Raw genomic sequence first — 14,828 nt, 5'->3', positions numbered from 1 at the left:
GACCAATTTTGTTTTAACTACTCCATTTGCAGTCATTGAACAGAAGCACAAAGCTTAAAATTGGAGAATGATAGTGATAATGTACATTAAAAATTTCCGGAGTAACAAAAACCTTCATCTGCATTAGTTTTTCTCTACCACGTTTTGATGATATAATACAATTCTTCTCTACTTACTACAAACTTTCTTTTTTTTCACCCTGTATATGGTTATTGTAATTATGGTTCTCTTTGTCTCTGTAATTCTTCTTAGAAATTTCATGTACGTATCATTCCAGGTTATTTGTGTTGAGATACATATATATATGGACTATAATCCAAATACAGTCTTCTCTTGGGTAAAGAAATTGAGCATAGTCTATATCATTCTATCTTGGTATAGTGTATTTCTCTCTGTACCCTCCAACTTCATTATAGTCTTCAGATAAAAATTTTTAAAGAGTGTGTCAAAATAAAGTTGACTCCTACATAATTTCAAAGACTGACATAGATTTTTCAAATTTCTTAAGCTCATATTATTTTAAAAACACCCAAATTGTAATCCAAAACTAAAAGTGGGTAATGTAATGGCTAATAGAAAGATTTATGCTTGGCCCTGAAATTGATTTCAGGACCCCTGCAGATACCAAAATCTGAAGTTGTTAGATGATAACCACTGTATTCTAGCTAAACAACAAACAAACAAAAAATTGAAAAAGAAAAAAAGAAATCAGAAAAAAACCAACCCATCTCTACTTAGAGAACCCATTACAACAAAGTAGGAGCTTAGACTTATACCCTTGTGCAGTATAATGAAGTGCCCCGATATACCCTGCCTGGGTGATGTCAGAGAAGACCAAAGAGCGAGTTGAGACTTTCATCCCATTCAGTTGGTAATGAGCTCCCCAAGCCTTGTGATACCAGTGGAGACTGCAGGGTGAGCCTGGGCTTCCATCCCTGCCTGGCAGTTATGAAGGCCCCCCTCTTACACCCTGTTAAGATGATGTCAGAGGAGGCTTGATGGACAGTCATGGCTTTCACCATTGCCAGCTGTAATGAAGCCACCCTTGTCATACTGTCATTGGAGATCACCTGAGGGGCTAGAACTCCCACCGCTGCCCGCTATAATGAGAAGGAGTGTCAACAGAAGGTGAGTGAGTGGGGAACCTGAATTTCTACCTCCACCCAGCAGTAACAGGTCTGAGTCCATATGCCCCTTCCTCCTCTACCTGAGTTCCCCTACCAGCCAAAACAAAACAAAACAACAACAAAAATCTAGCTGAAACAGAAAGTTTAAATAATACCTAGAGTCTTATAACATAAAATAAAAATGTTCAGGTTTCAATCAAAAGCCACTCATCAAATTCTCAAAATGAATGGAAAAAGACAATCAGTAGAAGCCAATGCTGGGATGACATCTGTAATGATTTTTAAAGCAGCCATGCTAAAAAGATAAAAATGCTTTGGTGAGCAATTATAAATGCACTTGAAAACAAATAAAAAATAAAAAGCCTCAGCAAAGGCTCAGACAAGAAATAAAAGATATAATGAAGAACCAAATAAAATTTTAGAACTGAAAAATGCAGATACCTGAAATGTAAAGCTCAGTGGGCTCAACAGAAGAATGAAGGGACAGAGGAAAGAATCATCGAACTGGGAGTCAGAACAGTAGAAGTTAATCTGAACAATAGAGAGGAAAAAGAATAAAAAGTTTACAGAGCATTCGATCTGTGGAACTATAACAAAAAACTAACATTTGTGTCATCAAAGTTGCAAAAGAAGGGAAGAAAGATGATAGGGCTGAAAAAGTATTCAAAGAAATAATGACTGAAATATCCTCAAATTTGGCAATACACATAAACTTACAGAATCAAGAAGTGGGGCAAATGACACAGGATGAATCTAAGGAAATCCTTGCTAAGACACATAATAATTACACTTCTGAAAACTAAAGGCAAAGAAAAAAATTTTGATGTCTAAAGACTTATATCTCTATGAAGATTAAATTTTGGGAGATTAGTTTATAATCTTAGGCAAGATACGAAGGAAAGGGCATAGGATTCAAGAAGTCATAATAGGAGGAATGTTTCATTGGTTGGTTAAAATATTGGTTGTACCAGAGACTGCCAGCAAACCAGCAGCAACCACGGGAGATGCATGGATCAGATTCTTCCTCGCTGCCCCAGAAGGAACCAATCCCATCATAACCTTGATCTTGATCTCAGACTTCTGGCTGCCAGAACTGAAACAATAAATTTCTGCTCTTTAAGTCACAAAAATAAAAATAAAATATAAAATAAAAGGACTCTGCCCTTTTTATGAGTTTCAGACATGTGGATCATTTGCCTTCAGAGAACCACTGAAACCACAGGGCAGGGCGAAAGGTAGCTGAACTTACTGCATTAGCAGACTGCTTGTACCCTGATTAACCAGTCCTTTCAAAGGTGGCTCAACTGTACATACAAAAAATGGTATATGTAAAACATAAATGTTCTTTGGAGATAATAGACAATGATTTGATATACTCACATATCTCTTTTTCATAGAAAGACTGACCTCTTACGTTGTTAATCTCTCTTGGTAGCAATAGTTTCACTAGATTGTTAGTGTTTGAAAGACAATAGTGTCCAGTTTCTTAGAGGAAAAGGGAATGTGTGGATCATAGTAATACTCAATTAATGTTTGCAGAAAGCATACACGCAGGATAAAAACTGCAATATATGAATGACTATCTGTGTAAATGGATAGGCATTTGTCCAAGAAACAAAACAAAGCCCTTGTAAAAATAAAGCCTTTTTTGTGCTTAAAAAACTTGAGAAATGGTAGCTATATTTTTGTAGTTTTGCTTTTCTAGACATTTTTGCTTTTCTAGCAATTCCTGGCATTCTGTATAACCAGTAAATATACATTCATTCAAATAGATTAGAGAAACTATAGAAGCACGTAAAAGTGAAAGAGGCATTTTATAATTTGGCAAGCAGTGAATATTAGCAGTTTTAAGTTTTAAAACAGAAAAGACACTAGTGTATGATTACATAGACATTAGCATAACTATCATATCTAAAGCATGTGACCTAACTTTAACTGCAGTATTTGTCAATTTTATTTTTTATTAAATTATATAATTATAATGAAATTATAAATTCATAAATTATAACAAATGATAAATTTTTATTAGTTTTTACTAGTTAATGACAGATTGATTTCAAAAGAGTTTAAAAATTCTTTAAAACTTTTAGTGTCAGAACCTAGAATTACCAATTTGAATTAATATAATTTAAAAACTTGTTTTTAATGCATCAGTGTATGTTATTGTATGTGTGTGTGCATGCATACATTTTAACAGCATTACAGAAGTATAATTCATGAACCATACAATTCACTCATTTAAAGTGCACAATTCAACAGTTTTTAGTATATTCCCAGAGTTGTGCAATCATCACCACCATCTAGTTCCAATGTATTTTCATCACCCCAAAAATAAACTTCATGCCCATTAGTGATCTCTCTTCATTCCTCCTTTCCCCCAGCTCTTGGTAACCACTAATCTACTTTCTGTCTCAATGGATTTGCCTATTCTGGATATTACATACAAAAGGGATCATGCAATAAGTGGTCTTCTGTGACTGATTTTTTTCAACATAACATAATATTTTAAAGGTTCATCCAAGTTGCAGCTTATTTCAGAACTTTATTTTGAACTAAGCCTATTGGAGCAATGTATTTTATAATGACTAAGTAAATTGAAGGATAAGGATAAAATTTTCAAGAAATTATCACTGTCAGCTTGAATTACCATGCTATTACGATTTTGTAGATAAAATTGTGATCCATGCACACAAGTTCTTAATCTATTTGCCAAAATAGTTTGTTTGCTACTTATATTGCTTAAATCATTTTAAGTATCTATTTTAAGTATACTATATCTACCTGTAGCAAATATCTATGTCTATTTCTCCATTATCTATAACCAACTGTGACTCCTAACACTGCACTTGGAAAATAATGTTGCTTCATAAATAATAAATGAGTGAACGAATGTATACAAAAATGGAGTCAACTCTAAAGTTGTCCAGTGTCAGTTTCTACTAGATTATACATTAGACAGAGACGTAAGCCAAAGAGTTTCTTGGAATATGTACTCAATGATAAACTATATTAATGAGTTAAAAACATAATCAGCAACATTAGGGAAATAAAGTTTTAATTAAATAGTTTATAGACCAAAGGTGGCTAAAATCATGTATGGCCAGTGAACAAAATTGATAGAACTTGCCAATCAAAGAGGAGTCAAAACAGATGAGAATATATGTAAAATTACCTAAACACACCAGCAACTATACTAATGTCTACTTTTAAGAATGACCTGCGAGAAAATCAATTTGTCTTGATGAATACTGTGGGAAGAACTAGAATTTTCACAGCCAGGCTCCTGTACCTGGATGGCCATTACATTTTTCCATTTTCACACTCTAAGGGAATGGAGAAGGGAAAGCCAACTGTGTGAAATAACGGAACCACTGGGAGGTCAGTGAAATACAATTCAGACAAAGCGAACAGCCTTCCAAATAGTTCCAAGCATCTTCTTAAGCAGACATCTGCTATAACAATGATGCTTTCAAAGGTGAATAAAGGCTGATGTATGTTTTTAAGAAATCAGAAGTCACTAAAAAATGAAAGTCTTGACAGACAGCCCTGCTAGTTTCAAATATTCTGTAATTTTACCCAGATGTATTTTTGGTTTTCTAAGCAGTACTTGTACTGAAATGTCAGATGGGCCAGAGAATATTTCATGTTAGCTTTGTGGATGATTCGGCTGCCTTTTGTTATTTACTTGGAGAGCAAAAGCTGAGAGCTGCAGTTAAGCTTAAAGGCAACATTAATTTGCATGTAGAGTCAGTGATCTTTGTCAAAAGTGCTTTTCAAATCCAATTTACCAACAAAAGTATCAAGAAACAGTGAAGGAATATTACATCGCATAACTACCTCCTTGGCAGAATGGTTATTAGTTGAGAACTATTAAAATGTAATTCTTTAAGATAACCTGTATTTTAATGTCTACTTTCAGATTAGTTATTAATACTTCAGAATTATCCAAATTTAGAGAATATAAATCCATAAGTTTAACATTATTTTTTAAAGTAGTAAGTATGAATGGATTCAAAATATTTAAAATATTAAATTCTTTATTATAATAGTTATCCCTTGAACAAATCAGGTTTGAACTGTGCAGGTGCACTCTTTCTTCTTTTTTCTTCCTTTTTCTTTCTTTCTTTTTTTTTTTTTTTTTGATACAGGATCTTGCTCTGTCACCCAGGCTGGAATGCAGTGGCATGATCTCAGCTCACTACAACCTCCACCTCCCAGGTTTAAGTGGTTTTCTTGTCTCAGCCGAGTAGCTGGGATTACAGGGGGACACCATCACACCTGGGCCAAGCTCTCTTATATGCAGATTTTCTTCTGCCTCTGCTCAGAGCCCTGAGACAGAAGGACCAACCTCTTCTCTTCCTCTTCCTCCTCAGTCTTCTCAATATAAATACGAGGAGGAGGATGACCTTTATGATGATTCACTTCAGCTTAATAAGTAGTAAATGTATTTTCTCTTCCTTTTGATTTTCTGAATATTTTCTTTTTTTCTAGCTTCATAAAGGTGTGGAATAAAGAATGGAATATAAAATATAATAAAAATAGAGTATAAAATACAATAATATACAAAATATGTGTTAACTATTTATGCTATTAGTGTAAGGCTTCCAGTCAACAGTAGTTGACTTAGTAGTTAAGTACGAAAATTTAGTAGTTAAGTTTTAGAAGAGTCAAGCCACATGCGAATTTTCAACTGCACGAAGATCTGCATCCCTTATTTGCAAATTGTCACCTATATTTTAATTTGTAAATAGCTAATTTTAAACATAAGGATTCAAATGTAAAGTGAAAATTGTAACTAGATAAACTGCATCTATATACCTTCCTGAAAACTTAAGATATAATCACTATAAAAGACAAGAAGGTATTAATAAATTTATATTGATTCTATTATATCATAATTATCTCATAATTTATATCTCACAATCTATATCTCATTAGGAATATCTGAATGTGAACACTAATGAATATTTCATAATTCATACCTCATAATGTCACAATATCAATATTTTATAATTTCATCAAGGAATTATATATTTTTAATTAATCCTAAATAAAATGTTAATTTTGTAGTTTCTGTATAATTCAATTCATAAAATTACCGGTCACCTCCTGTGTGCCTAGGTACTTCTAAATGTGGTGCTCAAAATGACTAAGACATGGTACCTGTGCTTAATAAGTTCCTAGTCTAGCATGGAAGACAGACACAGTAATAAATTATTCTACTGTATGGTAACTGCAACGTAAAATTGTACAAGAAACAAGATATTTCCCAGAAAATAGAATAATTAGTAATGCAGGGGTGTTGCCCGGGGAAATTTTTCTGGAAGAAGCTATATCTGAACTGAGGCTTAAAATGGTCACAGTCGGTTTGCCAGCCGGGTAAGGAGGGAAGGATAGAAGATATTCCAGGCAATGGCTCTTCCATGTTCACAGGCAAGAAATATGAAATATTACAATATGATCTGGGATCCAGGGAATTACAGCCACTGCTATCTGAACTGTATCATTGTAAATAAAAAAGAAAATCTTCTTTTCTATTTTGACTACAGTCATTAATTTGACATGTTTCAAAACAGTCTGGGCTAGAATGCCACTAGAATTATATCTTATAAAAATACATAGATTTTCTTTAATGGATTTTTTTACATATGGATAAATATATTTTTTAATGTAGTTCCAAACAAGACTGTAGGAGTGTAGCTACATTATTTTAAACCTGTAGTTTAATAAGCAACAAACGCAGAAGTAGACTAATGGGATTATGTCAAACTGAGAAGCTTTTGAACAACAAAGAAAACAACAGAGTGAAGAGACAACCTACAGAACAGGAGAAAATATTTGCAAACTGTGTATTTGGTGAGGGGTTAATACCCAAAGTATGTAAGAAACTCAACTCAATAGCAAGACAAATAACTTGATTAAAATATGGGCAAAGCACACGAATAGACATTCCTCAAAAGAAGACATACAGATGGTCCCCAAGTATACAAAAATATTCACATCACTAATCATCAGAGAAATGCAAATCAAAACCATCATAAGCTATCACCACCTGCCAGTTATAATGGCTTTTATCAAAAAGATGAAAGATCACAAGTGTTGGTGAAGATGTGGAGAAAAGGGAAATATTCTCACCACAGAAACGATAACTATGTGTGGTAATGCATATGTTAATTAGCTAGATTTAGCCATTCTACAATGTATCTATACTTCAATACACCACATTGTACACAGTAAATACATAGAATTTTACCTGTCACTGTAAAAAATAAACCTGTATCTTTGAATGCAAGATACATTACACCTTTTAAATCCTCGTTTTATCGCTTAACAGCTTCATGACCATGGGTAAGTCATTAACCTCTAGGCATCTGTGAACTAAATACAACAGTCACGGTTTTGACCTGTCCATATTCCTTCTAAGGGAAACTATCTGCTCACAGCGCCTGTGACATTTAGGTGGACTTTTTAAAAAAAAATTCTACTATATGACATTTCAATTTCATTCATCTATCACCTCCCCTTCTCTTCATGAAAGACTCCAATTATTCCTGTGAAATATGGATGGTAAGGACAGTACATACCTGCGTAATTTACCTTAGACATAACAATTGCACAGCCTTTTCTCAAATAGAATTAAGACATTTCTTTTGATTTTTCATGTCAAAAATTTGTGTAATGATTCTTAGAGGAATCCTGTAATTGAAGACTACGGACTTTGGAGGCTTCAGAGATGAAAATTAAACTATAGCCTCATTACTATCTACCGTTGTGGTGTGGACAAGTTACTTCACTTCTGAGCCTCGCTTTTTGATTCTGTAAAATGAACAATAGTACTGACTTTTAATTTTGCTCCCATATATTGAATATTTGCTATGCGCATATCACTTTGCTAAGAATTTCATTATCATGATCTATTTCAGTACTCAAAACAGCATTTTGACGTATTTTCAATGCCATTTGCTAAGGAGGAAACTGAGACTCAGAGAAGCTAAGTAATTTGACTGTCACTTGGCTAGTGAGTGAATATGAACCCAAGTGAAGCTGATTCTAAATCTTGATTCCTAACCACTATACTCTACTGCCTCCATATTTTTCAAGATTGTGGTGAAGAGTGAAAGAAATAATGTATATAATGAATTATGATCTTCCTGGCAAAGCATCAGTACCTGACAAATGTTATAATAGTTCCCTTTTCCTACTTCATTCTTTACTGCTCTTTTATTTAAGGGACCTAAAGAGTGGAAATGTATTCATAAGCAATGTATTTCACTATTAAAAATCATATAACAGCAAGAGATTTTAATGGACCATGGAACTCATTTATATGAGATTTTAAAAAGATGATTTCCCTTTTGGTCTTTAAAAATTGAATTTAAAGAAAGTCTTTAAAGATTTCAAAAATTAATTTTCTTTCTGCCAAATTTTTGATGAGCTGCTAGACTGAGTTTCTGGAACATATCAGTGACTTTACTATTCTCTCAGAGGACTTGACTGCTGCTTGGAGACACCCACAGACATTGGTAAGGCTAAGTTTTGTGGCTGCTGCCAGATTCTCGGGGGGAAAAAAAGAGCATTGCTACGTGAGATGCATTTAGTATAAAATAGTTATGATAGAAGAAGAAAAGAATGTGTTGCTTTACTGACAGTTCGACTTTTCAGATTTTAAGCTTCTGTAGTAACTAAAAAGAAATGAAATATTAAAGCCCAGCAACCTATGTGAATTAGCCATCTTTATATTCCTTTTAGATAAAAATAGCACTATGTCCATGTAATAAAACATGGTTAGCCCTTATTGCGGTGTGAGGGATTGCTGTATTTCTCATTTGACTCAGATGTGCAGTCACATATTAAATAAAGGAGCCACCATATTTTTTGGTTACTTGTGAGCATGCAGTATAATATGAGTTATAACAGAGAATGACTTCGTCTCTTTGTTCTACCAGGGTTCATCAAGTCCATGGTTTAGCTGTAACTAAGATCAAAGTTTGGACATAAAAATATATTTAAATATGCCACCAAAGCAGTTTTTCTTAAATAACATATTAGAAATCTCAGTAGCACAGGGAAACTTGTAAGGTGACTTTGGACAATGGTTTTGTGTAGTTTTGCCCATGCCTGGTAGTGAAATATGGGTGGATAAATTGGCTAAGCTAGACTTACACCCTTTATACACCTCTTGCTGCCAAAGCCTTAGCCAATGAGAGCAAATATTACATAGCAAGGCTGACTGAAGCTGCAGAGACTTACATTTTTGTTCCACGTAAGTAACACCTACAAGTTAAATTAAATGTAATCATATCATCCTGTTTAACATCTGTATAGGAAATAGAAGACAGGGGCAATTCTTATGGTGTGTGCAGTTTGAATTATTTGAAAACGTAGCTTCTCTAAAGAAAGCCAGGCAATCCGGTTTTCTCCAAGAAGACTTTGGTGTCTGTCCAGTAGCCTGCAGGGATGTGTTAGTATTAGCTTTGGACTTTGGGTAGTGTGCAACTTAATATAATGGTTTGGCTAATGCTGTGGTAATTAAAATATATTGCTGAGAAATTGATATTTTCTTAAGAATGGTAGAGGACTAAGATATGCAACATTTATTGTTTTTTAACTATGTGCTAGGCACTGGACTAAGCCAACCTAGAATCTGGATTATTTCTCTGTGAGAAACACTATTGTGTAAGGTAGCATAAAATAGTTTTCTTTGTGCATCTCACTTAATGCTTGCTAAAAACCCAAAGAGGTAAGTATTATTTCAACTTAACAGGTGAGCTTAATGATTTAAAGTATACATTCGTGGTCACATGGGTAATCATAGTTGATGCAGGCTTCTAGTTCTGGGGCTAGTTTCTAAAATAACTAGACTTTCTGATTAAGAGTAGCCTCAGAATTTCGCAAGAACAGAAGTGTCTACATATTTCTCAAAATAGATTCTTGGATTTAAGCTTAATACTTCTCATACTACAGGGCATTATCATGTCTTACTAAATACTAGTGTTGTCTATTTTTGTCACCCATTCCTCTCCAAGGGAGAAACATTTCTTAATATATCTACTCAGAGTTTGTCATTCATCAGACTACAATGAATCATTGGTAAGATTATGCTTGTCTTGCAAGCATAGAGATCCATGCTCCCTTCTCTTTTTAAAACTCTTAGTTTTAGACACTGAGGCCAAGATAGTCAATTTTATTGCCACTTCTGCTTGAATTCCACGTAGGAGAATTGATCAACCAAGTTAGGGATACTATTAAAGTTTGGTTGCTGCTTCTATGTAGTAATTCCTGAGAATGTGCTTCATAATTTATGTAGGAAGGGAGGTGGTGTTAAAAGGTGAGGATAGGAACTGGGAGTGGTGGCTCACACCTGTAATCCCAGCACGTTAGGAGGATGAGGAGTGCAGATCACTTGAGGTAGGGAGTTCGAGACAAACCTGTCCAACATGGAGAAACCCCATTTCTACTAAAAATACAAAATTAGCCAGGCGTGGTGGTGCATGCCTGTAATTCCAGCTGCTTGGGAGGCTGAGGCAGGAGAATTGCTTGAACACGGGAGGCAGAGGTTGCATTGAGCCAAGATCATGCCATTGCACTCCAGCCTGGACAACAAGAGCAAAACTCCTTCTCAAAAAAATAAAAATAAAAATAAAAATAAAAACAAAAAGGTGAGGATAGGAAGAGTAAGAGGCTCTGATGAGACCCTGAGACCAGAGCTTGTGTTCTAAATCAAATTTAGTGCAGCTGGATTATTAATTACTTGCATAAGTGTTAGGGGTTAATAAATGGTAGCTTGCTTTAAATTCTCTTTGGTTCCTTGTGTAAGGGTTCCTTAGAAATTCTGTGTGGAAATAGGAGTGGTTTGGTTTAGCATTGAATTAGAATATCTAGGAGTTCATGGAAGTGATGTCTTCCAAATGCTGTGACAACCTTTTGCACAATGATACTGACTTTTTGTTTGGTACTTGAAACATATTCTTAAAATTTGTCATTTAGCCTTTTAAATTTTCTTGAGAGTAACTTCTACTATAGAGTAATTTTATTTATAATGGTAGTCAAATATGGTAGTCTTATTCTATATTATTTGATTTTGGTAATATGTTAAGGAAGGACTTTCCCATTGTAAAACTTAAAATTATACTTCTTTTTATTTTTAGTCTTTTTTTCCCCTTTAAAAAGCATTTAAATCATTGATCCACATGTAATTTCCTTTTGTGTGGTATATGGTGGGAACTTAATAATTATTAAGGTCTCCTCGACCCAAATATTTAGGCATTTGCTCCAACATTATTGATTACTTTTACTAGTTTTGAAATTCTAATGGTAATAAATCCACTATTTGCCCTTTACATGCTTATCTACAACCCTAATACACTCCAGTATGATTTGTGTGATTTAAAATCATATTACTTTGTAGAAAAATGTACAAAATGTGAATATCCTCTTTTGAAGCCATCATAATACTAATGTTTGATGAATAATTGAGCATATTTATCTTTTCCCTATGATTCTTAAATGTGAATGCCTTTTACAGTCACACTGACCATTGCAGCCTTTTTAATTAGAGATATTCTAAGAGATGAAATAAGGAGCGTCCCTGTGAACTCAGGGAAGCAGTACCCCAACGCTGCCTTCACAGAACACAGAAAAGCTGAAGTCACAGTTTTTTGCAAAAAAAAAAAAAAAAAAAAAAAAAAAAAAAAAAAAAAAAAGACCTCTGTCTTATCGAGTTTTAATAATAGAAAAATGTCATTGATTCAAGGAATGTCAATGCTGACTAGAACCATGATTATACCTCTAAATCAACCTGGCATTTGATATATGAGCAAACTGAGGCCTGGTGAGGCAAAAATGCAGAGATATGCCTAAAATAATAATAAACATAGTGGTATCAGCAATTATTTTAATATGCCCAATATTGTGGGTTCCATATTAGACATCACTTAAATTCTTTAACCACAATATTATTTTTATTTTTTTTAATTGAGAAAACTGAAGTTCAGAAGACTCAAGTAACTTACTCATACACATATAAGCTGGGATCTACACTCAGATTGGTCCAATCCAAAGTTAGAGCTAATTTTTCAGTTTGCTAATTTCCCTCGGTTTTTCTTTTTACATCTATGCTCAGTGACAAAGGATAGCCAGCTAAATATGATAATTGAAGAAATGCCTTCTACTAAGAATATCTATATTCAGTGACTGCCAATCCTGTCAATTAAGCTTTGTATTTCTGCAATGCTGCAGGAAACTCATAGAGAAGGGTTATTTCCTGAGTGACTATTTCTGTTGAACAAAGATGGAGTTATGGATGAAAGATTTCTGCAATTATTTTGAAGGCATTTTTACACAAACTTTTATACTTACCTATAATTAGGACTGTCTTGACGACTTTACCGTATACTTTAAGTTAGTAAACCGTGTCAGGATATGTTCGTTTTCTGCAAGGTAGACATCATCCTTTATAATTTAATAAAATAGAAATATTTTATAGTAAGAACTTCATTTAAAGTAACAGTTTGAAATGTGCTGGGTATAGCTTCTGGGCTCGCTTAATTTATAGATAGCCTATTTCAGTTTTCTAGCTTGCACCCTCATGGTTCAGCTAAATTAAATAGCTTTAAAATTGAAAAGAAGGAAGGGGGCCTGTTTACCAGGGAAAAATGGGAAAAAGTAGAAATAGCCCCAGTTGCTTCCACCCTAATTTGACCCTTCATATCCCAAAGGCATGTGATGTGGTTGGAGAAGGAGGTGATGTTAACTGTCTTTGTCAAACTTACGCTGCTTCTGGGTCCCCATATTAGGTTGCTTGGTTTGATTTTATTAAGGCAGTGGAGGGGCATTAAGTTGCATCTCGAATCATCATCTGGACAAGAAAACTGTACGCTGTGGCCACTCTCCTTTCGTTGATCTTGTTTATTCTCCTGCTAGATGCTCTCCATCCAAGTAGGGCTAGAATTTCACTGCTCTCTTCCCCAAGGTTATTATATCAGAAACAGCAAGTGAGGTGGAGCGGCTTGATGTTATGTCTCAACCTATGGATTTAATATTTGGAAATTTTATAAATTAAAAACATGCCTTTGGCCAGCTTACAATAACTAGTAAAAAGTTATTACTACTACATTATTAGTAATATTACAAATACATTAATCAGGTAAAAATATACACATAATTATTATTCAAGTCCTGTACAAAATCTGTTTGTATTTCTATTTTTTAAAGAAAACACATATTATTTGAATATTAATGAAAAAACAACATATTTTAAAATGACCAATACTTTACTCTTTATTATAATTTAAACATTCACAAGCAGAGCTTTAAGAAACAACTCCAAAATGAAAGACATATTTCCATGCAGGAGGGACTAATGTGTTTTATTGGGAGAGGATGGTGCTTCAGAAAAACCAGGCAAATCCAGTGGGCATCTCAACAAGAAGGTAAAATGATGGTACTATCCTATGCTACATGAAAAATTGAAATGAGAAATGTTGTGTCATTTGTTGCAAACTGTTCTCAATACTTGGCTTTTCAGACAAATACAAAACACAGCCCAGAGCCAACACATTTCATCATTTAGATTTCATTATAAAAATGACAAAAACTTACTGGCTTGGAAATATTAAAGGCAGCAAGATGGGATATAGGATTCTGTGAATAGTTGTCAAATCTAGAGAAATTTCAAGCAAGATAGGAGGAGAGGTGGCAAATAAGAAATTTCTGAGCCTCTTAAAAATAAAGTCTTTACAAAGCTGTTTCTCAAGTGGTTCTCTCTGGGGTGAAACTTATTCTACATTTGGAACATCTTCCCACTTACCTCGTGAGGTCATGCAATTACTACACTTTAAGCCAGGCTTGCTGCCCTAATAATGGCAGTTAGACAGGGTTCAGTTGCTAAGGAACACTTAGAACCCAAAATGACAATGCTTATAAACTTACAGTTTGTTTCCAAAAAAGATACAATAGAGCAACATTATTAAAATAAGGATATGCGTGACAGCCAAAGGCTATCTCCCGGCAAGGGGTCCAGGAAGGCCAGATGTAAACTCCAATTGCTCTTCCTCTGTAAGGTCCCTATCAGGAACACATTTTCCCTCAGATCAGGAAGCAGACCTGAGCACAGAACACCTTGAAATCAGGGAGCCCAAAACAATGTCTCGCCCAGAGTTTCTCACAGCCACTTGGTCAATTGCTTAATCAGCTTGTTACTTGTTACTTAACTACCTCTGACATCAAAGTACCGTATCTCTCCACCCTGGTCCCCAGGGGTTTCACCGAGATCAGGTTTAAATCATCAGTCTATAGCCAATAAACAATGCTGACAAAATAGTATGAATGACACTGAAACTCCATAAACTCATGGTTAAAAAGCAATACTATTTTATTTTTTATTTTTATATTTATTTATTTTTTATTTTTTACTTTTTGTGAGATGGAGTCTCACTTTGTGGCCCAGGCTGGAGTGCAGTCGCGTGATCTCAGCTCATTGCAAGCTCCGCCTCCCGAGTTCAGGCCTTTCTCCTGCCTCAGTCTCCCGAGTAGCTGGGACTACAGGCGCCCACCAACACGCCCGGCTTATTTTTTTGTATTTTTAGTAAAGACGGGGTTTCACCATGTTAGCTAGGATGGTCTCGATCTCCTGACCTCATGATCCACCCGCCTCGGCCTCCCAAAGTGCTGGGATTACAGGCATGAGCCACCGCAGCTGGC

General features: G+C 34.7%; 1 long non-coding RNA gene across 2 annotated transcripts; it reads right to left on the bottom strand.

The window, feature by feature from the left end:
• Window positions 1-12,427: 12,427 nt before the first annotated feature.
• LOC126937794 (uncharacterized) lies at window positions 12,428-14,010 on the bottom strand. Of its 2 annotated transcripts, none has more exons than XR_007719846.1 (3): window positions 13,936-14,010; window positions 12,899-13,153; window positions 12,428-12,578 (listed from the first exon to the last, which is right to left on the bottom strand). It is a non-coding gene; the product is annotated as an uncharacterized LOC126937794 (long non-coding RNA). The 2 variants fall into 2 exon arrangements; XR_007719847.1 differs by having other exon boundaries at window positions 12,429-12,559.
• Window positions 14,011-14,828: the final 818 nt, after the last annotated feature.

This window comes from Macaca thibetana, chromosome 15 (assembly GCF_024542745.1).
Source record: "Macaca thibetana thibetana isolate TM-01 chromosome 15, ASM2454274v1, whole genome shotgun sequence".
Taxonomy (NCBI): domain Eukaryota; kingdom Metazoa; phylum Chordata; class Mammalia; order Primates; family Cercopithecidae; genus Macaca; species Macaca thibetana.
This window is presented reverse-complemented; position numbering and strand designations above follow the sequence as displayed.